Raw genomic sequence first — 27,938 nt, 5'->3', positions numbered from 1 at the left:
GTTTAAGTGATAAAAACTAAATATTAGCCATTAATAAGGGGTCATGTTTTTTAACTCTGGATAATCTGAGCTGGGAGGAATTGGGGGCAGGAGGAGAAGGGGACGACAGAGGATGAGATGGCTGGATGGCATCGCCGACTTGATGGACGTGAGTTTGAGTGAACTCCAGGGATTGGTGATGGATGGGGAGGCCTGGCGTGCTGCGATTCATGGGTCACAAAGAGTCGGACACGACTGAGCGACTGAACCGAACTGAATCTTTAAAAGAAAGAGGAAGGAATATATAAATAATAAGCTAAGAAGAGGGGAAAATAGGATAATAAAAATCACTCAGTCCAATAGAAGGTGGAAAATGGGGAAAAAGGATCCTAGACTAGATTAAGACAAATAAAAACTAGTAGATTTAGCCCCAAATATATCAGCAATTTTATTAAATATAAGCTGAGTAAATAATTAAATGTCAAAGATTATTAGATTGAATTTTTTAAAAACCTATATACTGCTCTAAAGATACATTCATTATGTAAAAATACATAGAAGGGTCAAATATAAGAGGATGTAAAAAGATATGCTATGCAAACACTAGCCAAAAGAAAGATTCTATAGCTAAATTAATGTCAGATAAAGTAGACTCTCTAACAGGTAAGAAGTGTCAGAGATGAAGAAAGATGTTTCATGATGGAAAAGATTCAATTTGCCAGAAAAATGAAATATTTCTGAAGATATGTGCATTTTTAAAATACACACACACAATCATATACACACAGTTGCAGAAGAAGTAGATATTGATATAGTTAGAAATTTTAAGATACCTCTCCTAGTCATTGCTACAATGAGCAGACAGTAAGATTCAGTTAGGATTATAGACAGTTTGAACAAAGTTAATTAACAGACCCGATCTAATTATAAAACAGTGCGCTTGACAAACATACAATACTCATTTCTTTCAAGACGCGGAAGACATTTGGCGACATTGCTCATAGTCTGAGTCATTATGCAGCTCAGCAAATTTCACAGGATTGAAATCATACAGAGTGTGTTTTCAGATATCAATGGCGTTAAACTAGAATTCAGCAGGCAAAAAGATAACTGAAATATCCCTATATGTTCATAAATAAAGCAATCATGGGTCAAAGAAGAAATGGCAATGAAAATTAAATAGTATTGACAAATGAAAGACAGTGAAGTATGAGGTACCAAACATGGAGTACAGTTACAGTCATGACTACAGGGATATTTACATCTCAAACATATACATGAGAACAAAAGAGGTTTATGAATCAACAACCTAACCATTAATTTCAAGAAATTAGCTAAGAAAAGCAATTAAGCTTTTTAAAAAGGTAGGAAGAAGGGAAATAATACAAATAGAAGAAGAAAGAATGAGATAGAAAACAGACATTCCATATATAGTATCAGCAGACCGAAAGGACTAATAAAATCAATAAATTCTGGTGAGACTAATCAAGGGAAAAAAAGCACAAATAGTTAATATGAGGAATGAAGCAAGGAACATCACTACCTTTAAAAGATACGCTCAGAGTATGATGAATAACACCGTGGCAAATTATGAAATGGAAATTTTGGAAGAAATGGACAAACTTTCTAAAAATATCACTTATCAAAACTGACATGAAAAATAACAGTGAGTAGCTCTATCTCTACTCATATGAATATGCAATTAAAAACCTTACCACAAGGACAACTTCAGACCCAGATGGTTTTTCTGTTATATTCATTAAATCGTTAAGGAAGAAATAACACATATTTTCCACAAACTCTTCCAGGTAAAAGAAAAGAACGAATACTCCCAACTTGTCTTAAGAGGTCAGCAGAATATTGATACTAAAACTTGACATAAATAAGGAAAATTCTGGGCCAGTTTTACTTATGAATATAGATTCAAAAATCCTAAACAAAGTGCTAGAAAAGTGAGTTCAGCAATAAATTACTGCATTATGATCAAGTTGATTATCTGCAGAATTGTAAGGGTGAGGTAATAATTTTGAAAATCAGTCAGTGTAACTCAATATATAACAATAAAAAAATCATATGATTGTCTCAATGAATACAAGAGTATGTGTGATGTAATCCAACATTTATTCATGATTTTTTAAAAGACTCAGCAACTATTGAATAAACAGGGAGAAAATTTTTTTACTCTAGAAGAATATCTACAAAAAATACTGTGTAAAATTAAAAAGTAGGAAACGTCATGCATAATGGGTGAAATTTTAAAACTTTAAGAAAAAAGACATATGTTAGTTTTCACTGCTTCTGTTCATCATTGCATGGCAGATCCTAGCTAATACAATAAGGCACAAAAGAGAAATAAAGATATTAGGGTTGAAAGGAATAAATAAAACTGCAATTATTGGACACTATAACTGTGTTTAGAGAAGATTCAAAAGGAATTTCAGGTAAATTATTGGATCTAAAAAGTGAATTTACCAAGTTGGCGGGATACAAGGTAAATATGAAAAAATAAATGTTATTTCTACTTATTACCAATAAAGAGGTACACAATGAATTTAGATCAGAATAAAAATAATCAGATATCTAGGAACCTAACAGAAGTTATGAGGACCTATCTTGAAAACCATTTGCCGTTATTGAGAGAAATTAAAGAAGATGTAAGCAAATGGAAGGATATGTCATGTTATGAAATGGAGAGCTCCACTTTTTTCAAAAGCTGTCAATCTCAAACTGTCAGTAAAATCTCAATCGAAATCTCAAGAGGGTTTTCATGAAAATTGATAAGGTGATCCTAAAACTTATATGGAAACACCCAGGGCCAAGAATAGCCAAGATACTCTTGAAGAAGAATAAGAAAAGAGGCCTCGGTCCACCAGACCCTAAGATTTATTGTTGTTCTGCTAGAGTAATTGAGGGGGCCTGGCCTTGGTGCAGCATAGACGAAACAGACTGGTCATAAAGAGTCCTCAAACAGAGCTGTGTTTACACAGACACTCTATCGATGATTAAAAAGCCCATCCCCTTGTTTATTAAACAGTCCTGAAACAATTACATATCAGTATAGACACTTGACCCTAAATTTACAACATATACCAAAATCCACTCCAAGTGAATCCAAGATCTAAGTGTGAAAGGCAAAATAATAAAATATCCAGAAGATAATCTAAGGTAATATACTCATGACTTTGGCTAGGAAAGGAATTCTAGCACAGGATGCAAAAGAACCAATCAGAAAAGACAATAAAATTGGACTATATTAAAATGAAGAACTTACGTTCATCAAAAGACACAGTTAAGAGAGTGAGGGTCAAATTAAAGATATTTGCCGTATCTATGAAAGGACTTCCCTGGTGGCTCAGACGGTAAAGCGTCTGTCTGCAATGTGGGAGACCCGGGTTCGATCCCTGGGTCGGGAAGATCCACTGGAGAAGGAAATGGCAATCCACTGCAGTACTATTGCCTGGAAAATCCCATGGACAGAGGAGCCTGGTAGGCTACAGTCCATGGGGTCGCAGAGTTGGACACGACTGAGTGACTTCACTTTCCTTTCCGTTCATGGAAAGAATATACAAAGAATTCCTCAAATCAGTAAAAGAAACAGAAAAATGGGTAATAGGCCTGAACAGGAGCTTCACAAAAGATGATACCATGTGTCCAACAGACATGTGAAGAAAGGGCTCTGATTCGTATAAGTTTTCAGGGAAATGAGAATTAGAAACCACATCGTGTGCGTGTGCACACACACACACACACTGTGGCATATTTATATATAAATAAAAAGGATACACCAACGAAAGCAAACTATAGCAAGCATTGCAGTCTAGACGAGTCTCCTTGATGTTAAGGTGTGAAAGTCACACACATACACACTCAGGCTTGATGAAACTGTAGGCTTTAGGGAGGATTGGTTAGTTAGCAAAACTATGAAGTGACTTCTATCAAAGTGAACATAATAGTTGTAGGGGAGGAGAAGGGTGCTAATTAGGAGGAGAAAGATAAGAGTTTCAGGGGTGCTCTCGAAGTTCCATTTTTTGAGTTGGGTAATGATTACATGGATGTCTGCTTTGAGTTAAATCATTGAGCTGTACAGTTTCTTTTGTGCACTTTTCTCTGTGTATTGCATGTTATAATTCATGATGGAAATGTTTTAAAAATCAGTGATGTGTCTTTGGGCTTCCCAGTGGTAAAGAGCCCACTTGCCCATGCAGGAGATGCAAGAGACGGAGGTTCAATCTCTGGGTCGGGAAGATCCCCTGGAGAAGGAAATGGCAACCCACTCCAGTATTCTTGCTCGGAGAATCCCATGGACAGAAGAGCCTGGGGGGCTATAGTTCATAGAGTGGCAAAGAGTTGGACTTGACTAAGCATGCACATTCAGTGTACCCTTCCCCTCATCTTCTTGATTTTTAATCAATTTAAAATATTACCCTTTGACTTGGTATTGTGATGATTGAGACCTGTCCCCCTTCCCTGCTTTTGAATTCACACTGTCTGTACTATTACATGAACGCTGCGTGCATCAGTGAGACCAGCGACATACCGTGACTACAGACTTCTTTCTTGTGCCCCTTTTAGTCTTTTCCCTGTTAATAAACATTGCTTCTTTTTGATTGTGGACGCATTTGGAGATATACACTTTCTTCTCTCCCTCCCTTCTTTTTTCCTTTGTCTCTTGTTCTTCTTATGCTTCCTAATAGCATCTCTCAGTCCCGTTTTGCTCGTGGTCAAACGTATCGGATCCCGTGCCCCTCTGCTTTGTCTTCCCTGGTGTTATCTGCTCTGACTGCTCTGGAGCCTGTTCTGGAACAGGTTTTGTGCAGGGATTTCTTTCTCATCTGTGTTCTGTATCGTTCCTACTTCCTGGGTCCCGTGTTTCTTCCTTTTTGGTTTGCTGCTTCTGTTGGAGCGTATCTGCTAATAGTATCTGCTAAAAAACAAACATGGGAGATAAATTTTCAGAGAACTTAATCTTGAGAAATGTCTTTATCCTCTTTCTTGGTCAGTGGTTTGGGTACATATATGATTCTAGATTGAAAGTTATCTTCCCTCCATATTATGAAGGTAACACCGGATTGACTTCCAGCTTCTGTTGTTGAGAAGTCATGTGCCATTTTGATTGTTCATCTTTTCTATGTAAACACACTTGTTTTCCTTTCTGGAAGCTTTTAGAATTTTGTTGTGTCTTTATAAAACCTTTCAACCGAAAGACTTATGCTCCTGTTTTAGGGAAGGTATGGGTTTGTATCTGTTTGTTTATGTGTTGTTTTTAATCATTTTCTTCTCACCATTTTCTTTGAACATTTAGAAACTCTAATAGTTGAACTTTGGACTGATTTTTAAATTTTCTTATTTTTTCCCCTTTTGTCTTGATCATCTCTTTGTCTTATTGCCTTACTTTCTGGATGATTTCACCTACCTCATTTCCAAATCATCTGTTGAATTCTTAAGTTTTGTCCCGCATATTTTTAATTGCCAAGAACTTTACATTTTCCCTTGCTTCTTCTTGCAACATCCTGTTCTTTTCTTTTGAAAAAAGAAAGAAAGCAATGCTGTCTCGTATCTTACACAATATATTCATTAGGGTTTCGATATTTTCTTCTGTTTCCTGCATTCTCTCTGTTTCCTCAGACTTTCTTGCTTTTCCTGGTTGCTTAGGGCTTCCCTGGGGGCTCAGATGGTAAAGAATCTGCCTGCAATGCAGGAGACCTGGGTTGGGAAGATTCCCTGGAGGAGGGCATGATGACCCACTCCAATATTCTTGCCTGGAGCATCCCCATGAACAGAGGAGCCTGGCGGGCTATAGTCCATGGGGTTGCACAGAGTCAGACATGACTGAGTGGCTAAGCCCCGGGTGTCTTATAGCACAGGTTTTCCTCGGATGCCCTTTCATATTGAAATGTGAAGTTCAGGAGAGTTTATTGAAGTTGTGTGCTTGAGGGGGCTTCCTGTGGGTGGCTGGCTGGGGACCCAGTTGCTTTTTGATTTGGCATCTCTCCGGAGGTTTCCTTCTGGGGCCGTTGCTTTTCTTTAGAGAAGGGTCTGTATGAGGGGTAAGCCTGGGTGCTGGTATTCTGATAGCCAGCTGGGTAGAGGGAAGCAGGCTCTCGATGTCTGTTTCACCTTCTGCTTGTAGTCTGGCGTCTCATCTCTGTGCTCTTCCTTTCGATTTATCCAGCATTAATCCTGACTTGTGTGGGACAGAGGGAGGAGGAATTGCCTGGTTATGCCCAGGAAACGTCGAGAACATGAAGATCTAATGTTCCATTGTAGAGTCTGTAACTAACCTCCACACCTCACTCCCACCATCCACTGTGTTTGGTGCCCCCAGTCCCAGAGCCTCAGCGGGATTCTGTGAGGCTAATCCTTTGGCATCTGGTCAGTCTTCCCTCTGGGGGAGTCTGTCTCAGCTTTCTTCATCGTGCCTAAATTCAGCCGTCACGCCTCTGTCTTCTAGACTTTGCTTGACCGCTCTCACCTCTCTCATCCCTTTTGTCCTTGTGGGTTCGGTTACCTCTTTGAGGCCAGAACTCATGAGTTTACATCTTTAGTTTACTTCGGGCACACTGACTGGGTGACGACGCCCGCCTCCCCAGTCACGGCAGTGCTCTGCCTCCTTGCTTTCTCGACGCTTCCTCTCGTGTCCTCTCTTGCTTCTCCTTTGCAGGTGGGCAGATGCAAAGGCTAACATCTACTCGGGTGCTCCATCCAGCTCTTTCTTTCTGTCACTTGGGTGCCAGCAGACCTGGACCCTTCTAGGCATTAGCCCATCACAAGAGCCCAGCACGTCTGCCTCTTTCCAAGCTGCCCTGCTTCCAGATTGTCTGGAAAGGATGAGTAGGGAAGGGAAAGAAGATAGCTCTGAGGTCTCTGAAGGGGCTGAGTCTCTCTTCTCCTTCTGGGTAGAAACGGAATGCTCTTCAAATAGCCCTTGGAGTTTTTGTGATACGAATTCAGCTACACAGCCCTTCTCAGGATGGGCTTATTGTTGAAATAAAAAGTCTCTGGGAATATGCACACCCCACTCCATTCTCACGGCAGCTTTTGAGATGCTGCATCTTGACTGCTGTTGCTAGGTGATTTCAGGGTGGCTAACTCCCAGTCCTGGGCTTGTGTTCACAGCATCTCTCACTGATGCTACCTGGCGCTGTGCAACTCTTCTCCTGTAGACCTCAGCTCGGCGGCCTTCTCTCCCTCCTCCTCCTGCCGTGTGGAGTGAAATAGGCCGCATGGCCACAGGGTTCTTGAATACAAGGAGCGCTGAGACCATGCCCGGTGGTCTGTAGAGCCCTTCTCCCTCTTCCTCCTTAGGAACTGGAAAATTGTTTAAGCATGGTCAGTTTCTTTGCCGTCCTTGAGATTTTTTTTTAATGAGACTCCTTTGACTTTCATGAGTAATTTGATTTTATAGAAATTAATAAAGGTTCTGGCAAGAGTTTGTGTTTTGAATGGCCCATATCTAAAGGTAAACTTGAAATGCTTCAGTAAATCTGGTTTCACAGTGATCTGGAGGGAAGAGAGCCTCTCTTCTACAGGTGATAAGAACACATCGTCTTGTACAAAGACAGATATGGTTTTAATCTCGTGATCTGGAAGTGTCTGTAGTAGGCAGTCAGCTCTGGTATTTAGTTATTGACGGGGAAAAAGTGGCTGCAGTTCACATATTCCTTAAACATTTTTGTGTGTGTTTGTTCATGGTGGTGCTGGGTCTTCCCAGGCCGTGAACAGATGCGCCCTCCCCGCGGGAAGCAGGGGCCGCTCTCGTCATCATCAGGCGCAGGCTGCTCATTGCGGCGGCTGTTCCCGTGGCACAGCACGTGCTCTAGGGTATTATTTCTGTATTTCTGTCTCGCACGCTCTAGAGCGTGGATTCAGTAACCGTGGTGCTTAGCTGCCCCAGGGCATCTTCCTGGACCAGGGATCGAACCTCTCTCCCCCGCATTGGCAGGCGGTTTCTTAACCACTGGACCACCAGGGATGTCCCTCAAATATTCTTAGGTAATTTAGTTTTTTGGTAGGCACTTCCCAAGTGTAGAGTAGTTTATGTGAAAAAGTGAAAGTGAAGTGTTAGTCACTCAGTTGTGTCTGACTCTTTGCGACCCCATGGACTGTATAGCCCACCAGACTCCTCAGTCCATGAATTCTCCAGGCAAAAATACTGGAGTGGGTGGCCATTTCCTTCTCCAGGGGATCTTCCCGACCCAGGGACTGAACCCAGATCTCCCACATTGCAGGCAGACTCTTTACCAACTGAGCCACCAGGGAAGTCCTAAAATAGTTTATAGTTAATAATATCTTACAACAGGTGTCTTAATTTGTGACGTATGTTTTGCTGTTAGTTAATGTTGGAGGGTATATCAAGAAGTTGCCCAGTTGGAAGATAAATGTGCTGTGTCCTTTCAGAGATGTGTAGTTGATTATCTTTTCCCAAATTCCAGGCCAGAAGTATTTGAGTCATATGTATACATACACACCACACATCCATTAGTTCTGTTCTCTGGAGATCCTTGACTGATATACGCAATGATCTCTTTATACACAAGCCCAGGAGCAGACAGTTGCTTGCTTGTGCCTGGGAACAGCCCAAATGTTCAACAGGTGAATTGAAAAACAAACGATGAAACACCCATACAATGCAACACTGTTCAGTAATACAAATGAATGAAATATTAGACCTGCAACAGCATGGATGTATCTCAAAATAATTTTGTTGAGTGGAAGAAAAAGAGTATATTAGGGGAGAGCAGTATTATACAATCAAATATTGTTACAAAGGATCATACAGATTGGGGCTAGCATGGGGGAACCTCTCGAAATCACTCACTCCCTTCTCTTGCCTAAAGCCCTCCAAAAGGATGAGAGTGCCTCCCTCAAAGGGTTCAGGGAATGTGGTGTCCGTATTTGGCAGTGTTTTGTGGTCTCTGACTTGGCTGTGCACACACGATTGCTCAGTGGAATACCGCTGAACAGTGGTGTCTGTTCAAAGAACACATTTCAGTTGAAACTTCTCAGCGTGGTAATAGTCTTAAAAAAAATCACCTGAGAATTTGCAAAAAACTCTATAATCAGGAAGGAAACTGATTTTCCTTCATGTAAACATGAAGGAAACATGTCTTCTAATACTTCCATGAGAAACTCATTTCGTTCACCCATTGTATAGATGACAAAGTTGTGGTAGAAGAGAAATTCAGAGTCTAATAGAAGTTCTGAAGAAGCTTATTTCTGGAAAATCTTGGGAACAGAGTTTCTCTTGATTGAATTTTCCAGACTCTTCGAGAAATACTAATCTGATATCTGGAAAGATGGGCATTGGCGTCCTGTAGATTTGGATTCGGATTCTGACTGCCTGTAATTACCTGAATGACTTTGGACATGTATCCCTGGAAACCTCAATTTTCTCCTCTTCAAAATAGGAATGAAAGTGAAAGTGAAAGTCTCCCAGTCGTGTCTGACTCTTTGCAACCCCATGGACTATGCAGTCCATGGAATTCTCTAGGCCAGAATGCTAGAGTGGGTAGCCGTTCTCTTCTCCAGGGGGGTCTTCCCAACCCAGGGATCGAACCCAGGTCTCCTGCATTGCAGATGGGAGATTCAAAATAGGAATAATCTTATCTCAAAAGTTAGGGGGAAATCCAGGGGAATATATTTATTCACTTATGTGCTTATTGACCAAATATTATTGAGTATCTACTCTGTACTCTGAGTGCCAAAGAATTGATGCTTTTGGATTGTGGTGCTGGAGAAAACTCTTGAGAGTCCTTTGGACAGCAAGGAGATCAAACAGTCACTTCTAAAGGACGTCAACCCTGAATATTCATTAGAAGGACTGATGCTGAAGCTGAAGCTCCAGTACTTTGGCCAGCTGATGCAAAGAGCCGACTCATTTGAAAAGACCCTGATGCTGGGAAAGATTGAGGATGGGAGAAGAGGGGGTGCGGCAGAGGATGAGATGATTGGATGGCATCACTGAGTCAATGGACATGAGTTTGAACAAACTCTGGGAGATAGTAATGGACAGGAAAGCCTGGTGTGCTGTATTCCATGGGGTTGCAAGGACTTGGACACTTCTTTCCAACTGATCAACAACTCTGTAGCAGTGAGGAGGCTGGCCAGTGTTTCTGCTGTCATGGAGCTGATATTTGATTGAAGGGATAAGGAAGCGCTAAGTAGCTAAACAAATAAATATGTAAGATACTGTGAGGTATGAAATAACCATACAGGGTAAAGAAGGATAAAAAACGATAATGGTACCACTTTGATAAGGGTGACCAGAGAAGAATTCTTTAGTTATAAAGTGTTGGCCAAAGGGTACAGTGCGTGCAAAGGTCCTGAGGTGGAAAACAGCTTGCACATTTGAGGAACAGGAGGAAGGACCCGTGTGGCTAGGGACTGGTGAGTAGTAGAGTGAGTGGGAGATGAAAGGCAGGGCCCAGCTTGTCGGATCTCGTGGGCAAGGTAAGAGGGACTTTATCCTGGGTATACTGGGAAACCAACAGAGAATTTTAAACAGAAGTGTTGCTGAGTATGATTTATTTAAATTTTTTTAAAAATTATTTTTATTTATTTATGTTTTTGGCCATGCTGTGCAGCATGGATCTTAGCTTCCCCAGTGGGGATCCAGCCGATGCCCCTTGCATTGAGAACATAGAGTCTTAACCACCGGACTGCCGGAGAAGTCGTACTTTTTAAGATTGATTTCTCTGTGGCTGCGCTGGAGCCTCACTGCTTGGGCTCGCTCTGGTTGTGGTGAGTAGGGGCTGCTCTTCGCTGGGGTCTGCTGGCTTCCCCTGTGGCGGCTCCTCTTGTGGCGGATGGGCTCCAGGCCTGCAGACTTCAGTAGAGGCAGCCTGCGGGCCCTCGAGCTCAGGCTCTGTAGTTGTGCTGCCCCATTCCTCCACCGCGTGTGGAAACTTCCTGGACCAGGGATCGAACCCATGTCCCCTGCATTGGCAGGCGGATTCTTACTGTGCCACCAAAGAAGTCCCTAATTTATTTCTTTAGAAGAATATTCTGCCTAAGCGTGGAGGATGGCCTTACAGAGAAGCCACTTCAGAGGTGTGACCGTGTCTGGGAGAGAAGGGGTTTCAATTACAGTGCTAAATCTGGGAGAGAAGGGATTTCAATCGCAGTGCTAAGTCGGAACAGTGAGAGTAAAGAGACTCAGGGTGTGTTCTGGAAGCTCGTGGACTGGAAGTGGGGAGAGGGGAAGAGGAGCAGTGGAGGATTATTTGAGGAGTTTGGAATGCAGTGTCATCTCGTGAGATTGGAAAGACCTCGGGGAGGGGAGCGGAGCTCTGGAATTTACAGCCTAAATTTGAGATGCCTGCTGGGCACGTCAAGAAGGCACTGGCATTGATGTCTAGAACTTGGGGGGCAGGGTCATCAGCACATGGCTGGTGTCCACAGCTACAGATTTGGTGAGATCATCCAGAGAGGGGGTGCAGAAAAAAGCATCCAGAACAGAGCCTTGAGCACTAAAATTTAGCCATCCGACCAAGAAAATAAGAGCTTGCAGAAGTAACTGAGAACGAGCTTTCGTTGAAGTCGGAGAAGAATTGGGTTGTGGTGTCATAGAAACGAGAAGAGTCGAATCAAACAGCCAGTGCTGGACAGGCTCGATGGAAGTTAAGTTTCCCCTTAATGGAAATAGTAGCATGCATCTATTTTACATCTTTCAAAGGATATAATGTTACCTTTCATCCCAGCATAAATTCAATTTGCAGTGACATTTTTTACCTCTTTCATATGTCTTTCAAGGTTGAAATATGGAGCCCCAAAGAGCCGTGGGTTGGTTACCCCTCTTCGAAAGCATACATTTACCAGCTTGCAAACCCACCAAGCAAAGATTTCTTTTTCCGCCTTAAGTTCACATGATTTAATTTGCCTGAGTAACCCGCTGTCATAGGTTTTCATAGAGTCCTGACATCTAGCAGAGTAATTAATGCTTTAGGCTTTTAGGAACTGTTTCAGGATTTTATTAATCACCGTTGTGATTGCACATATGAATTATGAAGGAGTTATTTTGGTAGTTGGATTTCCCCCTCAGAAAAATTTCCATATTTGTTCATTGTGAACTGATAGCCTGGAGAAGAAGAATAAAAATGGAGAATATTTGCTGGGTCCTGTGCCCACGTTTCAAATTATCCAGAATCAGGATGACTTCACAGTGTACCGATGGAGGGTGAGTTGTTTGAAGTTGGTAGTCAGACGCTTTCTCTTTGCCTCACCGTAAATTAATTAGAGAGTCTCTGTGACTTTCCCAAAGATATGGATTTTGTGAACTGCTTAAAGATGCATGAAATCAGAAGGAACCTGTGTGTTATATTTGATTCTGCTGTGGTTCCCATCATTGGAGGAATCACTCTTAGAACTATTATGACTAGTGTGTTAGTCTTTGGGGGGCAGGTCTTCCAGGAGAAGGGTATCCAGATAACTGGGAAGAAAGAGGAACCTATCCTTCTGATTTCTTTTTCATTCTATGTACAGAAAACATTATGGAATTTCACAATTATGGATGGTGTTTGAGATCAGTGTATGAAGGAGAAATGTGATGGGGGGCTGGTGTTTCTCTAGTCCCTAGGATTTAATCTGAAGTGCGAAAACCAAAACACAATACCTGTTTTCTTTGAAACTTCCCCCTCAGGCATTTGCTCACCCCAGACATTTGCAGGTTCTCTGCATAAATGCTGGTGTGGCCGCCTTTGGGTTCCACTGGCCGCTTTCCTTAGGCTTGGGGGTAAATGTGAGTTTCCCTTGTGTTTAGAGGAAATTTTACTTCGTGCATTTTACTCTGACAAGAGAAGGCTTGCTGCTTTCCTGGGAGCCGGGCTCTTTTCAGTGATTAGAGTGATTTTCTGTGATTCTACCATACTTGAGGAAGATGGTTGAGATGACAAATAAAAGACAAGGTAGTCATATCAGTGTGGCAGCCGCTCTCAGAGCCCAGTGCCTTGACTATTGAGTGAAAATGCCTGTTATTGCTCTAACTGCCATCTTTGCTCTTCCTAAGTGGCTGGTGGGGATGCGAGGTGGGAGAAGGAGCTGGGCAAGGCAGGAGGAAGTCCATTTGCAAAGTCAACAGCGGAAGCATTCAGGCAGAGCAGCAGACGTCTGACCTGAATTCTTATAGATAAGGCAAGGATTCGACATGGGCAGCTGGGCCACCCTGCTCTTTCTCCAGTAGCTTGCTGTGACAGACTAATCTTAGGGTATTTTCATCTTAATTTACTCGCATCCTGCTTTTTGTAGGTAACAGCATTTCTGCCAAAGGTGATCAATTTGCTAAAGCTTACCATTAAGATTCTTTGCTCATATGAGTGTTATATAATTATATATACATTCGGGCTCAAAGGTCCCCGTCTAACAAATTCCCTGCACAGAAGTACCATTTGAGGGCCCATTCTCTCATTAATTTTATTTGACATTTATGTCAACATTACATTCCTAGCCTAAAAGGAGAAATGACATGCGTACGCAGGGGTGTGTTAGAAAGTGGAGTATTTAGTTTGGCAGTGCAAAGCAGTCAGCTAAGTCCGCGAAAGCGAAATGTTCTAAATTAGTTAATACAGAGTGGTCTAAATGCACTCAATTGAAGTCATTCCACAAAGCGCCCAGTGCCTGCTCACATGGCTGTTCTGATACTTCACGTTTTCCCTCTCGGGGTTCCCAGAAGTTCCTGACATGGTGTCTCTGGCAGCTACTAAGGGGTCATCAGAGGGGAAAGAAATCGGGGCTGAAGAGAAGTCGCTATGGTGTCAGGAGTGGAAGTTGCAAAAATCAAAGACCTGATTCTTCTCCCACCTGCACTGACTTCAGAGTGAGGATTATCAGTGGAACATGAGTGAAGAGTTTCATGGACACTGCCGCTGAGGCCGGAGGGCCGTGGGGAGACCCCTCCGGGCATCGAGAGTTACTGTTGCTTCTCGGACCACGTGGCTGTGGCATCGCTTAGCGCTTCCAAAAGTAGACAGAAGTGTGATCTGGGGTTGTTAACCCTAAACAAGAAAGGATTGTCACTCCTGACTTCTGGTCCGCTGCGTTCAATTTCGAATCCCTGGAGGCCTCCAGAGAGAGAGAGAGGGTTGGAGCCCGCCGTGATCAGCACCCAAGGGCCTGAACGTGGCGGCTCCTTTCTGTTCCGGAATGCTGACTCTGACATCCTCTGTGGTGTGTATGTTCTCGAGCTGGGTTTTGTGCGCTCCTGTAACGGGGAACTGTAGACTTGGGCTTTTGTCTTGCCGAGAATTCACCAGCAGCAGAAAGGACTGTGAGTGGTTGAATTTGAATTTGTAATGTGAGTGGGGAGTGGGCAGATGGTCTAACCCCTCACTCTTTTTCACTCCAACGTTCACCCCTGCCCCCCATGTTTCCCCTACCCTGCCAGCCTGTTTACTCACCCCAAATAAACACTGCAGCCCCCCTACTTCTGTCTTTAGGATGAACCTGGAGGTTCAGATGGTTGATGGCCAGCAGACCTGTGAACCTGTCTGGATGACTGAGGCCCTCAAGGTCATCAGCTTGAGTGATTATAACTGTGACCGTCTGGAGTCAGTATCTCCTGGGGTCCCCTTGGTGGTCTGGCCCCTTCATGTCCCAGAAAGGCAGGGACTTTATCAAGGACAGAGAGGAGGAGGACAGTAGCAGCTTGTGAAGGGGAAACTGAGTCTGGGGTGACTTCCTCATAGTCAGTTCAGACAACAGTGTTCTCAGTACCTCCTGCTGGCTTTGAGGACTTTGTGATTTTTCTCACCTGATCTTGTCTGCTTAAGCTCTGGCTTGTCTGGCTAGGTTGTCAGGGTACAGGGCGAGGTTTTGTGGTGGTGCTTGGGGTGTGTGGTTTGTTTTGGAGTTCTGGTATACTCTGCTAACTCTCTTAAAGGTGCTGCGTACAGAACTAAGAACTTCATAGTTAACTGGCTGTCAAGGCAGTTCTGGATCTCATAGGGAAGAGATGTTGTGAGCTGGAAGGGCCTGGAGGTCTGGGCTGCCTATGCACATGTGGATAAACCCAGAGAGGTGAGAGCCAGGTCCAGGGACGGTTGTCCACTCTGTCCTCCTCCTTGTCTGTAGGACGATCAGAGCAACTTCCCACTGCAGTGCCGATGTCGTGGGCTGGGAGTTGGGAAAACCATTGCCGAGAGTGGCGGCAGTTATGTTCCAGCACCTTCGGACAGAGAGGCCCCTCGAGACTGTGCCGTCAGATCCTGAGGCTGTTAGCTGCGGGTGGCGGACCTGGGACTGGCAACTGGCGCCCCTGAGCCCTTGGTTCCACTGTCCCTCAGGGCTTTCTGGGGGTGAGACAAGGAGAAGCTCTCTCTCTCTCTCTCTGCCCTCCCCCCGCTCTCTCCCAGGCCATCATCGACCCCACAAAGACCTAAAACCTTGTTAGAGAAGAATGTTCACCGTGGAGGACTCTGTGCTCGTTGAGCCCCTGCCTCCACTCGAAACCCAGTTAATGAGCTCCCGTCCCTGAGAGGACAGCCGCCTCCCTGGACCTCTCGCTGCTGATGCCGGTGGCCCTTGGCTGTCCGCGTCTGCTCAGGCTGCTAGAACCAAACGCCACAGGCTGGGTGGCTTATAAGAGCGGACATTTGTATTTCTCCCAGTCTGGAGCTGAAAGTCTGGGACCAGGGTGTCTGTGTGGTTGGGGGAGAACCCTCGTCTACTTACAGACTTCTCCTCGTAGCCTTCCACAGCAAAAGGGGCTTAAGAGCTCTCTGGGGCCTCCTTTCTGAGGGCACTAATCCCATTCACGAGGGCTCTGCCTTCATGACCCAATCGCCTCCCACAGCCCCCATCACATTGGGTGTTAGGATTCCAACATGTGAATTTTGGGGGGACACAAACATTCCAGCCATCACAAGGGGTGCTACCTCGCAGCCAGGGAGTGGCAAGGGTCTGCCGTGGAGAGGACTGAATGATGGGGGCGCTGCAGGAAAAGTGGCTGAGATCACCTGTAGTTGTAGGCAGTGACCGTGGAGGTAATTCCCTTGACTTCTGTCCTCTTAAAAAATGTTCTGTCTTGGCCGAGTCATGTTGATGTTTGGCAGAAACCAACACAATTCTGTGAAGCAATTATCCTGAATTAAAAAAAAAAAAAGTCCCCTCTTGGGACTTCCCTGGTGGTCCAGTGGTTAAGAGTCCGCCTGCCAATGTGGCGGACGCAGGATCAATCCCTGGTCCAGGAAGATTCCACGTGCAGCACATCAACTCAGCCTGGGCACCGTAGCTGCTGAGCTTGCGTGGCACAGCTTCTGAAGCCTGTGAGTCTGGAGCCTATGCTCTGCAGCAAGAGGAGCCCCGGCAATGAGCAACCCCAGCATCGCAACTAGAGAGGAGCCCCCGCTCAGCGATGAAGAGCCCGTGCTCTGCAACAGAGGCTCAGCACAGCCACACGTCAGTTAAATTTTAGAAACCCCCCCTTAGCCACGAAGGCCGTGCTATGCACAGATTCCGCCTCCTCTCGTGGTCTTCAGGCCTGGCCAGGAGAGCCGTGTCTGAGGGGCCCCTGTGTCCTGTCCCCCAGAGCTTTCTGCAAGGCATCTGGCTCATTGCTTGGCCGGGAATGAGAGCTCCACTGACGTCTGTGCTGCTTGCAGCAGGGCCCACAGGCAAGCTTTCCTCCCCCTGCAATTTACAAATTGCCAGTGGACCAACTCCGTGGATGGAGGGTCCATTCCCTTCTTTGACAGAATATTTGGAAAAGCAAGCAGTGCCCCTGGTCTTCTCTAAACGCCGCCTTATTGGCATTTGGCTTCTTGTAATATATTTTTAATATACTATATATGCTGTATCGGAGTAAATCAGTAGGTATGTTTTGAAATTAAATATTTGCTAAGGGCTAGGTTCTCCCGATGTTAAATTATTGATAACAAACTTCACGGACGCTGTATGAGACTTGATGATATATGAGTTTTGAGTGACCTGCCATTTATTAGACTTTATCTGCCCATGAAATCCACTTCCAATTCAGACCGTATCTACTGCAGGATTGCTTGCCAGAAATCTATTCCCAGGTTTCTCCTTATTTCAGTGAAATATCTCTGGCTCAGCACCTTTCCCAAGGTGGCTGATCTAATCGGGGCCCAATCGCTTATCACTTCTCATTTCCTTTGGCAGGTCTGTCCAACTGGGAAGTGCATCTCGGGGACGCTTGGGAGCAGTAGTCGACCTCCCTGCTTTGCCCTTTCCCCCTGCTTAGAGGAAGGTGAGCTCCCTGACCCGCAGCCCAGCTCTGGGGTCCGTAAACAGCAAGAGGACCGCTTGCGTGGTCAGGAAAGCGGGGGCGGCCTCGCCGTCTTCCCTGGTGTCGGGGGCTGTCGGGGGCCTCCCTGTACCCGGCAGTGTTCAGCGACCCCACGCAATCGGAGCCCGCTTGCTGGCACAGCGGCCGCGGGGCCCCATCCTTCTGCTCCCCTCCCCGCCGACTTCCGTGTGGACAGGTGTGTGCTTCTGGCCGCTGCAAGGCCCAGCTGGCAGGAGGGCTCCAACTTGTCATCACAGAAATAAAATTTGTCACCTCCGTGTTCCCCACCTCTGTCCTTTCATGTTTAACCAGCATTCAGAATGTTTACAAACATGTCAGGGGTCCTGTTTTTCTTTCCTAATTAATTCAGAAAAGGAGCAGAAGACGTCGCTAATGACATAAAAGAGAAAGGGACAGATAGCGCTGGGAGCGGCTTCTTTGTTTTTCAGTTGGAAACGGCAGTTGAACGAATATGGGCATCTGGTAATTGGAGAAATTACTTGGGGCCTCTCAGTGCCTCGGTGATTCCTGGGCTAGTCCTGGACTGATCAGAATTTATGAACAGGTCTAAACTGACCAAATCCGATGGCAAACTTTCCTGCTCATAAACGAACGGACCGTGGTACTTCACTCTCCTGTGCACGAGGGAGAATAAAAATTTCCACACATATTAACTTTTTAATTATTTGAACTGTATTCTTTTTAGCCCTATTTCTGAAATCCTTTTCTCTGAGGACATTGAACCCAATTTAACCTTTGTCTTGATGATTCACAGTCATCTTTCTAAACATCTAGAACTGTGTACTTTAGTGATTCCAGAATCTTAACAACCTCAAGGGTGCAGTGTTTTAATTAAAGGAGCATTTCCTCTGTTCTTTGTTATCGAAAAGGCTAAAATAATAGACGTGGAATAATGGAAACAGTTCTAAACATAGAATCAAAACACTGGCTCTAATTTAATTGTTAATTAGCTGTTTGACTTTTAGCAAGTCTCGCAACCTCTCTGAGAATATACTTCTTCATCTGTAAAAACAGGATATTGGACCGTAATATTCCCAAGATTGTTTAGACTTCTAAACTTTTGTAATTTTACAACGGAGGACCATGATATTCTCTAACGCCAGTCGTCCTGAAGGGCTATTGAGGTTGGGATTATTTGTTTCTTTAAGATATAGTCCAAGACTGCCAAGATTTTTCTAGCTATTGTGTTGGCTTTGAAACTTTCTTCTATTCCATGGTTTGCAAACTGTAGCCTGTGGGCCAAGTTTGACCTGCCACCTGTTTCTGTAAATAAGATTTTATTGGAACTCAGCCACGCTCCTCCGTTCACACATTGGTCTGTGGCTTATTCTGAGCTACACGGGTGAAGCTGAGTTGTCACAACAGAGAAAGTGTGATCCGTGATCCTAAAATATGTACTCTCCGATCTTCATAGGACAAGTTTGCCAACTTCTGCTCGGTTCTTTTTTTTCATAACTCTGTCACTTTTCACTGTGATCACTCTCTCCTTCCAGGAATCCGTGTTAATCTACTGTATCTACCCGGCTAGAGCTTAAGAAACCAGACCAGACAACTGGTTAGAGTCGTGTTCAAAGTAAGAGTCAGTCAGTTCTGGATGAAAGTCCAAGGGGACAGCATGCACCGAGTGTGCCGAGTGGCCACGGAGAGGTCAGTGGAGAGCTGCGTGCTGCAGCCCATGGGGTCGCAAAGGGCCGACTCTGTGTGAGTTGACATGACTTAGCAACTGAGCACACCGCACAATCCAGGTGGCTAAAGTCGTTCCCCAATTTGCAATTTCTAGAAACAGTTGCTTTTAGGTTGCTGACTGTGATGATGGATTGGCCATAAAGTCTGCTTCCTCCGAGGACGTGTCACTTCATGTGTATGACATCTCCTATCACGGTGAGGCTCAGTACCAGAGTCGTGAACTCAAGTTGAGATCAAAAGACCTGGGTTTAGACCCTCCTCAGCCATCCCAGGAGAAGGCGATGGCACCCCACTCCAGTACTCTTGCCTGGAAAATCCCATGGATGGAGGAGCCTGGTGGGCTGCAGTCCATGAGGTCGCTGAGGGTCGGACATGACTGAGCGACTTCACTTTCACTTTCATCTATTGGAGAAAGAAATGGCAACCCACTCCAGTGTTCTTGCCTGGAGAATCCCAGGGACGGGGAAGCCTGGTGGGCTGCCGTCTCTGGGGTCGCACAGAGTCGGACACGACTGAAGCGACTTAGCAGCAGCAGCAGCCATCCCGTGACTGGACGATCTTGGGCCGTCGGTCCCTTTACAAGCCCGTTTCTTTGTCTGTAAAATGGGGACGACATTCACTCTACATCGTGGGACGAGCTGCAGGGGCTCTGTGTTTCAGCTCCTCCCCCAGCTGTGCTTTGCCCCGCTTGGGTGGAGCAGGTGTGAAGCCTAGACCAAATTGTAGGATGTGAAATGGGCCGCAGCCATGGTGGGCAAGATCACTGCGCCTTAGAAATTACCGGGTGACTCCAAGTGTTTCACCTCATTCTCACGCCCTGGTGAGTAATCCTTCAGGTTGCTGGATAGGCTGAGCTCCTGATAAAGTCAAATTTTGATTCCCTGCTAGGCCCTTGTTCCTGTGACTCGTTCGATGGTTGGTAAAGTGAAGGAGGTGGGGTGAGGGGAAGAGGCAGACCTTCCTGGGTCCCGAGTTGTAATAGCATCCACCCCAGTGGTGGGGCTAGTGGTAAAGAACCCGCCTGCCAGTGCAGGTAGACGTAAGGGACACGGGTTCGACCCCTGGGTTGGGGGGATCCCCTGGAGGAGGGCACGGCGCCCGCTGCGGTATTCTTGCCTGGAGAATCCTGTGGACAGAGGAGCCTGGCAGGCGGCAGCCCGTGGGGTCACACAGAGTCTGGCCCGACTGCAGAGACTCAGTGCACGAGCGCAGCTCCTGTCCGCTGCTGGTGATGGTGCTGCCCTGTGGGTGTGAGTCTGAGGCTGTGTGTGTGCTGTGTGGGCTCAGTTGTGTCCCCAGCTCTTTGTGACCCTGTGGACTGCAGCCTGCCAGACTCCCCTGCCCGTGGCGTTTTCCAGGGAAGAATACGAGAGTGGTTGTCATTCCCTTCTCCAGGGACTCTTCTGGACCCAGAGATGGAACCTGTGTCTTCCACGTCGACCTGCCTTGGCAGGCGGGCTCTTCACCACTGTGCCACCTGGGAAGCCATGTCGGCACAGATGCTACGTGGATAACTGCCTCCTTCTGTGGTCTGTAAGTGTCTTACAGGCGGGTACTGTGTTTTAAATTTTAGCTCTGAACCTCCATTGACTCGAACACTATCTGCCTCGACATACGTATGTTGAATTGATTTGTCATGACCAGGGTTTCCTGGCAGCACCAAGGTTTCTTGGAGGTTGACTCTCTATGTTTACTGCGTGTCTAGAGAGTAGCCACGCGTCTGTAAAATGCTCAGTGTCAGAACACAGCCATCTGGTGGAGGAATTCCCTTCCCCGAGGAGACAGAGGGCTTCCCTCGTAGCTCAGTTGGTAAAGAATCTGCCTGCAGTGCAGGAGACCCGGGTTCGATCCCTGGAGAAGGAAATGGCAACCCGCTGCAGTATCCTTGCCTGGGAAATCTCATGGACAGAGGGGCCTGGTGGGCTGCAGTCCATGTGGCTGCAAAGAGTTGGGCACAACTGAGCGACTAACACTTACTCAGGAGACAGAAGAAGGCAGGCCAGGCTACAGGTGTGCAGAGCTGGGCCAAAGTCAGCCCGCTGCTCACTCAGGGTGACCACGCCTTTCCATCTCTGCTGTTCTTTCCCTGACTCTGAGGCTCCACCCACTCCTCACCTCCATTGCTTTTGCTCCGTTGCTGCCCTCGGATAATCTGGATCAGACTGTGGGAACTGAAAAGGAAGACTGATGTACAGCTCAACTTAAAGGTTTTCCTCGAAGGGGCGAACCATCCATGATCCAAGACATGTGTAAGCTTTCTTTCCTTTGGCTGCTTGGTTCAATATCTTCTTAAAAAGTTAATTAATTTTTATTGCTGTATAGTTGGCTTCACAATGTTATGTGAGCTTCGACATGAGTCAACACTTACATTTATGTATACGGTCCTGGTGGTGGTGGTGTAGTCACTAAGTTGTATCCAACTCTTGTGATCTCATGGACTGTAGCCCTCCAGGCTCCTCTGTCCATGGGATTCTCCAGGCGAGAAGACTGGAGTGGGTAGCCATTCCCTTCTCCAGGGGATCTTCCCGACCCAGGGATCAAACCTGCGTCTCCTGCATCGCAGACAGATTCTTTACCATCTGAGCCACCAGGGAAGCCATATGTTACTTATCTCTTCCTGGGAAATGAATAACAAACACTCGTTTCCTTCATTTAAACAAATGTTGAATCTCTGATTTGTGCCAGGCTTCGTGCTACTTGTTAGGGTTGTAGCCGTAAAAAGGACAGAGGAGGCCTCTGCTTGCGAGGACTGTGTGTGTAATTAACAAGCGCATAGACAGGCGAACAGCTGCCAGTTGTGAGAAGCTGTGGAGGACGTGAATGTTAGGGGTCAGCTCCGGGGAGGCTGTCCCCGCACCGTCATCACAGGACACTGCTATCCTTTCTTCTGCATTACTAAAATCTCTCTGTGTGTTTCCTTCTGGCTGTGCTGAGTCTTCCCTGCTGCGCTCTCCAGTTGCGCAGAACCGGGGCTCCTGCCTGTGGGCTGCTCACTGCGCTGGCTTTTCCTGCCGTGGCGCGCGGGCTCCAGGGTGCAGGGCTTCTGCTGCCTCCTTTCCGCTCTTGGGCCCCAGACGGCAGACTCGGTGGCTGTGGTACGCAGGCCTCGTTGCTGCACCACCCTGTGGGATCTTCCCAGGCCAGGGATCAAACCCATGTGCCCGGCACTGCCCGGCAGGTTCTTAACCATGGGACCACCACGGGCTTCCCCCTTACAGAACCTTAAAATCCAGAAGGAGGCGCTTATTACGCTAATGGTGGAAAGAAGAGCTTCCAGGCGGAGGGCGCAGCGTAAGCCAAGACCCCAAGGGCGACGAAGGGGTCCTGGCTCGTTTGTGGAATTGCAGCAGCAGGAATGTGTGGGGGAGCAGGGCCCAGTGGAGGCCCTGGAGCTGATCTGCTTTGGGGAGGGGTGCTGGGTTTATTTATGGGAAACCTTGGGCTAGGGTTAGTCCTGGAGGCCAAGTGAGTGATGCCCCTGGGCTCCACGGGATCAAGCGAAGATGAAGATAACATTCTGGTGCATTGCATGGAAATGGGAGGGACAAGGAGGTCTTCGGATGCTGACAGAATCTCGGAGGTGGAATTTACTAAGATAAGAGATATTTGGGGGGGGGGGTGGAAGGACAGATTCGGGGGAGCAGTCTTAAGTTCCGCTTCGGAATGAGGTGCGCCGTGGCCCAGGTGCCTCTGGAGCTGAAGAGCATGAGCTGGGGGAGCCTTTCTTGCTCGTGAATCGTCCATACCACGCTCTGAAGAATGACCAGCCTGCTTGCTTGCATGGAACTCTTTCCTGGATACCACTCTGTACCTGGGTTTACACCACGTCACCCCTTCGGAAAACGCTCACAGGAGGTGCTCGGTAAATATCTGCTGATGGCTCTCTGTGCCGAGCATCCTCAGCTCGTTCAGAGCTCGACTCTGAAGCAGGAACTCTGGGTAAAGGGGAAGAGAGGCAAATGAAGAGGGTTTTTTTTTTGGTGTGTGTGTGTGTGTGGTGGTGATGATGAAATGGCTATTTTTCTAAAAAGAGACGTCAGCTGAGTGGGGAGGATGAAGTGAAAGCGAAACTGGCTTGAGGGACACATCTAGACATCTGGTCCCTGTCCGCTGTCTCTTGTCCTCCAGACTCAGCGTCTCGGGTCGGCTTGAGTCTCTAGACTCCGAGGGTAGCGGCCAAGGAAAGGGAGTCAGGGTCCCACCTGCACGCCCGTCTTCCCTTCCTTTTTCTGTCTGTCCTTTTTCCTCCCTGCTCTTCTATTCCCACCTTAGAGAAGAAAAGGCGAAGTTTCCTGGAGGGAAGGGGAGGAGGAGGGTGAAGCTGAGAGCCCCACTTGGAGGTCACAGGCCTGGGGATGCCGTTTGGACCATGTCACCGCAGTCACACACGAACCTGAATGAGTCATGAGTGTCTCACGCCCTGAAAACCAGCAGGACGACCATTTTCACCGCATTGTCTCAGTGTTCCGGAAGATTGAAGCTGGTGATAGCAGTACCTCTTCTTAACTCAAAAGTGCGTTTCCGTGACCTGTCCCGTCTCCCCAGCTGGTGATTTTTGACAAAGCAAACTAGAGAGGGTGGCGTCTTGCGATTTTAAAAGGTAAGCATTTGTTGCATTTTTAAAAACATACAAGTTATTTTTTCCCTGTAGGAAAGTAAAGAAATCTGTGATAAAATAATAATTAAATGCTGACAGTGCTAAATTTCTACCCAGCGTGAGCTGGCAGCAGTTTCATACCAAAACATTAGGTCATTGGGAGAGGAAAAAATCTGATTAAATACCTCTGTAGGCTTTTCTGATTAGCTGTTCTTAAAATGAGTCCATGACAGTAATGAAAGGGTGTGATTTGACAGCCGCAATTTACTCTTGGAAAAAAAAGGTAAAGTGGAATGGTGCGTCTGAGTGAGGGTTTTCCAGGGATTTCTTGTTGGTCTCTCCTAGTGGGGTTTGTTTCATAAGCATCAGCTTCTAGCGGTTTTGAGAGCCCCCAGCTGAAAAGCTGATTTGTGTGACTGGATGCGGGTTGAGGGACAGTTTCAGCGCCAGCCTTCCTTTTTCGTTTTTTGTCTTCTGCAGGCAGCAGGTTTCGTATTTCTGGGGTTAAATGACCTTGACACGAGCAGGTTTGGGAAACGCCGTGTGGGTTGTGGAGAGTCTCTTATCCCGTGTATTAACTTTCTGTGTCTGGCAGCTCGCAGTGTCTCTTTGTATTAACTCGCCGTGGCACGAGGGCTGCAGGCCAGGTTTGACGTGAAGGTGCAACGATTATGTGGCATATGGTAAAGGCAGGGACCACCGCCAATCACTCTTTTCCCTTTCTCCTTGACTTCTACTGGTGATGGGAGGGTTCTTGAATTTGCAAGTGTTTTCCTCTTTCAGCCCCATCACGCTCTCACCCTCAGGAGATGCTCGAGCAGAGGATTTTCTTGGCTGGGGTGTGATGGAGCACAGAGTTTCAAACCTGAAAGAGGATGCGATGCTCGCTTAGGTTAAAATGCTCCCTTTCAAAGACAAGGATGCTGGGTGGAGCTCCAGCTGAGGGGTGGCTGCAGACTGGAGCCTGGAACCCTGGTCTCCAGGTGTGCTGGCTTTTCCTTTGCTGTCCTACGTCCCAGAGGCTGTAGTGAAGCCAGTGTATTAGTGCCCTAGGGCTGCTATAACAAAATGTACAAGTGAAAGTCTCTCAGTCGTGTCCGACTCTTTGCTACCCCACAGACTATACAGCCCATGGAATTCTCCAGGTCAGAATGTTGGAGTGGGTTGCCTTTCCCTCCTCCACGGGATCTTCCCAACCCAGGGATCGAACCCAGGTCTCCCACATTGCAGGTAGATTCTTTACCAGCTGAGCCACAAGGGAAGCCCAAGAATACTGGAGTAGGTAGCCTATCCCTTCTCCAGTGGATCTTCCCAACCCAGGGATCAAACTGGGGTCTCCTGCATTGCAAACTGAATGGCTTTTAACAAATCCTTTTTAATTAAAAAGTGTATGTATTTATTTGGCTGTGCCAGGTCTTAGTCCTGGCATGCGCGATCTTCGCTGCAGCACGTGGGATCTTTAGTTGTGGCAAACTCTCATTTGGTCCCTGATGAGGGATCAAACCTGGGCCCCCTGCGTTAGGAGTGCAGAGTCTTAGCCACTGGACCACCAGGGAGGGAACTTTAATCACCAGGGAAGTGGCTTTAATTAGGGCAACAGAAACTTTTTCTCTCTTATATCCTGGAACCTGGAACTCCGAGATCGAGGTCCTGGCCGCGCTGCGCAGACTGAAGTCTCTGTGGGACCCTCCGGGGCCTCTCTCTAGCTTCTGGTAGCGCTGCCGGTCCTCGGCATTCCCCGGCTGTGGCAACAGAGCTCCAGCCTCTGCCCCCAGCATTGGGTGCCTTTGTCCATGTGTATATCTCTGAGTCTTTTCTCTCCTCATAAGGGCGCCTCTCACACTGGATTTAGGGCCCACCTTACTCCAGCAAAACATCATCTTAAGTAATTGCATCTACGTGTTTCCGAATAAGGTCACGTTCTGAGGTCCTGGGAGTTCGGGCTTCTGCATGGTTTTGGAGGGGACACAGTTCGACACGGAACAGGTGGGTTTGGGCAAGGCTGTCCACGGGAGGGTTTTGGAGCCATCGAAGGGCGATGGGTCGTTGTCACCTTCAGCTGTACTCTGAGAGCTTGTTCCGTCTTGATGCCTTTCCTGTTGAGTGCAGGAACCCGAGTCTTCTCCGTTTATTATTAATGAGGGTGATATGTAGTTTCACTTTTTAGCAGGGAGTGAGAGCGTGTGAGTCAACCCGAGGATTAGCCACAGAAAAAGGATAAAGTTAGAAACAATTCAAAGACGAGATTTGAGCTGCAGACATTATTATGGAGATGCTCTGGGTTCTTTTTCCGTCTCATTAAAGTCCTTCAGTTCGGAGAGTTGGTTCTATTTATTCTTATGCATGCATGCGTGCTCAGTCGCTCAGTCGTATACTAGTTCTATATTTATTTATAATTTAGAGTAATTATAATTTAGAATATACAGTAATTTATCCTATATTACTTATTCTGTAATTTATTCAGCAGTCACAATTATCCTACTTGTCTCCTTAAATATTATTTTTTTCATTCTCCCCTAACTCTAAATTTAGGGTTCCCTCATAGCTCAGTTGGTAAAGAATCCACCTGCAATGCCCAGAGACCCGGGTTCAATTCCTGGGTTGGGAAGATCTGCTGGAGAAGGGATAGAGTACCCACTCCAGTATTCTTGGGCTTCCCTTGTGGCTCAGCTGGTAAAGAATCCGCCTGCAACTCGGGAGACCTGGGTTCGATCCCTGGGTTGGGAAGATTCCCCTGGAGAAGGGAGGATTCCATGGACTGTATAGTCCATGGGGTCGCAAAGAGTTGGACACGACTAAGCAACTTTTACTTTCACTTTTTCGCTCTAAATTCACCTTCTGGAAAGCGTGCACTTTGATTTTATTATTTATTCATTTATTTGGCTGCGTTGCTCTTAGTCGCCACACGCGGGGTCTTTCGTTATGGCAAGCGGGCTTAGTTGTGGCATGTGGGGTCTTATTAATAACCCCCCACCAGGACTGAACCTGTGTCCCCTGCACTGGAAGATGGATGTCTAACCACTGGATCACCAGGGAAAGCGTAACATTTTCCTTCCTTCTGTCCTGTCGTGCAGCAGACAGTCCATCGCGGCGCCCGTTTCCCGCCGTGGCTGTCTCCCTGAGCTCACCCCGCTGAGCCTCTTTCAGGCCACACTGACCCACTGGTTGACCTGCAGACGTCCGTCAGGCCGTCCGCCCTCACACTCCCCTGTGGCTCCTTTGGCCGTGTTCAGCGTCCCTCTCCTCTCCGCCCTTCCGGACACCAGCCGCCCTCGAAGCCCCCATCACCCCTCGTCCGTGGGTACTGCCCGGACAGGAGGTGATCTCCTCCTGAGTGAACACCTGTAGGACTCCTTGTCAGGAGCGCACAGATCGGCCTTTCCTGCTCTCTCACTAGAGGAATCGTGAGTTGGCAGCCACGGGCCCTGCCTCCTAGCGTGGTTCTGCCATTGAGACTTTGTGTGGCCGTGGGGCGTGTCCAGTGCTGCCTGTCTCGTCATGGTTCTGTGAGGAGCAGGTGAGACAGAACCTTAAAGTTATATGAAACTCGTCTATTTCTTTCTTTCTTTTTGGCTGCACTGACTGGGCCCTCACTGTCATGCGTGGGCTCCTCTCCAGGGGTGGGGCCCCGGTTTTTCATGGTGGGGGCTTCTTTCGTTGTGGGGCACGGATGCTAGAACACGTGGGTTCAGTCGTTGGGGCACTCGAGCCTGGTTGTCCCTTGGCATGTCACATCTCCTGGACCAGAGATTGAACCCACATCCCCTGCATTGCAAGGTGGATTCTCACCCACAGGACCACCAGGGAGATCTCACTGTTTAAATAGTAATTACTTAACGCAACTCAGTTTACTCATCTGTCAGTCAGTGAGTTCAGTGGCTCGGTTGTGTCCACTCCTTGCGACCCCATGAACCGCAGCACGCCAGGCCTCCCTGTCCATCACCAACTCCCAGAGTTTACTCAAACTCATGTTCATCAAGTCATGAGAGAGTCATTTCTTAGGCAGGTTGATAAGGAGTCTAGGGGTCCCCAAGGAGAGAGGGGTCTGGAATTCTCAAGGAGGAAGAAAGGACAAACATTTTTCCTTCTCTACATTCCTTAGGATTATATAACAATAATGTATCCTGCCTGAGGACAGTCTCTGGATTAAGGACAGTCTCTGGATTAAACCTTCTGTTATCTTAAAATGTAAATTATAGGAGTAGACCTGGTCTTTACAAGGATGTATCCTGCCTGAGGACAGTCTCTGGATTAAACCTTCTGGCTAATTCTGTGATCTTAAAATGTAAATTATGGGAGTAGGTCTGGTGAGGTCTTTACAACCTCCAGACATTCTTTGGATTCATTGGAGAGTATATAACTTCATTGCTAACACTAGCAAGTGGGTGCTCTTTCTGCCCCCTTCTGATGCCTATG

At 46.7% G+C, this 27,938-nt stretch overlaps 1 protein-coding gene across 5 annotated transcripts in view; it reads left to right on the top strand.

Annotated features, from left to right (window-relative positions):
* FOXN3 (forkhead box N3) overlaps positions 1 to 27,938 on the top strand; it is a 461,393-nt gene that overhangs the window by 19,901 nt on the left and 413,554 nt on the right. Inside the window, exon 1 of one of the 5 annotated variants that reach the window (XM_027552695.1) lies at positions 17,092 to 17,179. The exons of the other annotated variants lie outside the window; for them this stretch is intronic. The gene's annotated coding sequence lies outside the window, so the exon portion shown is untranslated. Of the gene's footprint in view, positions 1 to 17,091; positions 17,180 to 27,938 lie in introns of those variants that run through there. 5 annotated transcript variants of the gene reach the window in all.

This window comes from Bos indicus x Bos taurus, chromosome 10 (assembly GCF_003369695.1).
Source record: "Bos indicus x Bos taurus breed Angus x Brahman F1 hybrid chromosome 10, Bos_hybrid_MaternalHap_v2.0, whole genome shotgun sequence".
In the NCBI taxonomy this organism is placed as follows: Eukaryota; Metazoa; Chordata; class Mammalia; order Artiodactyla; family Bovidae; genus Bos; species Bos indicus x Bos taurus.
Note: the sequence above shows the minus strand (reverse complement) of the source record. Positions and strands in the feature narration are given on the sequence as shown.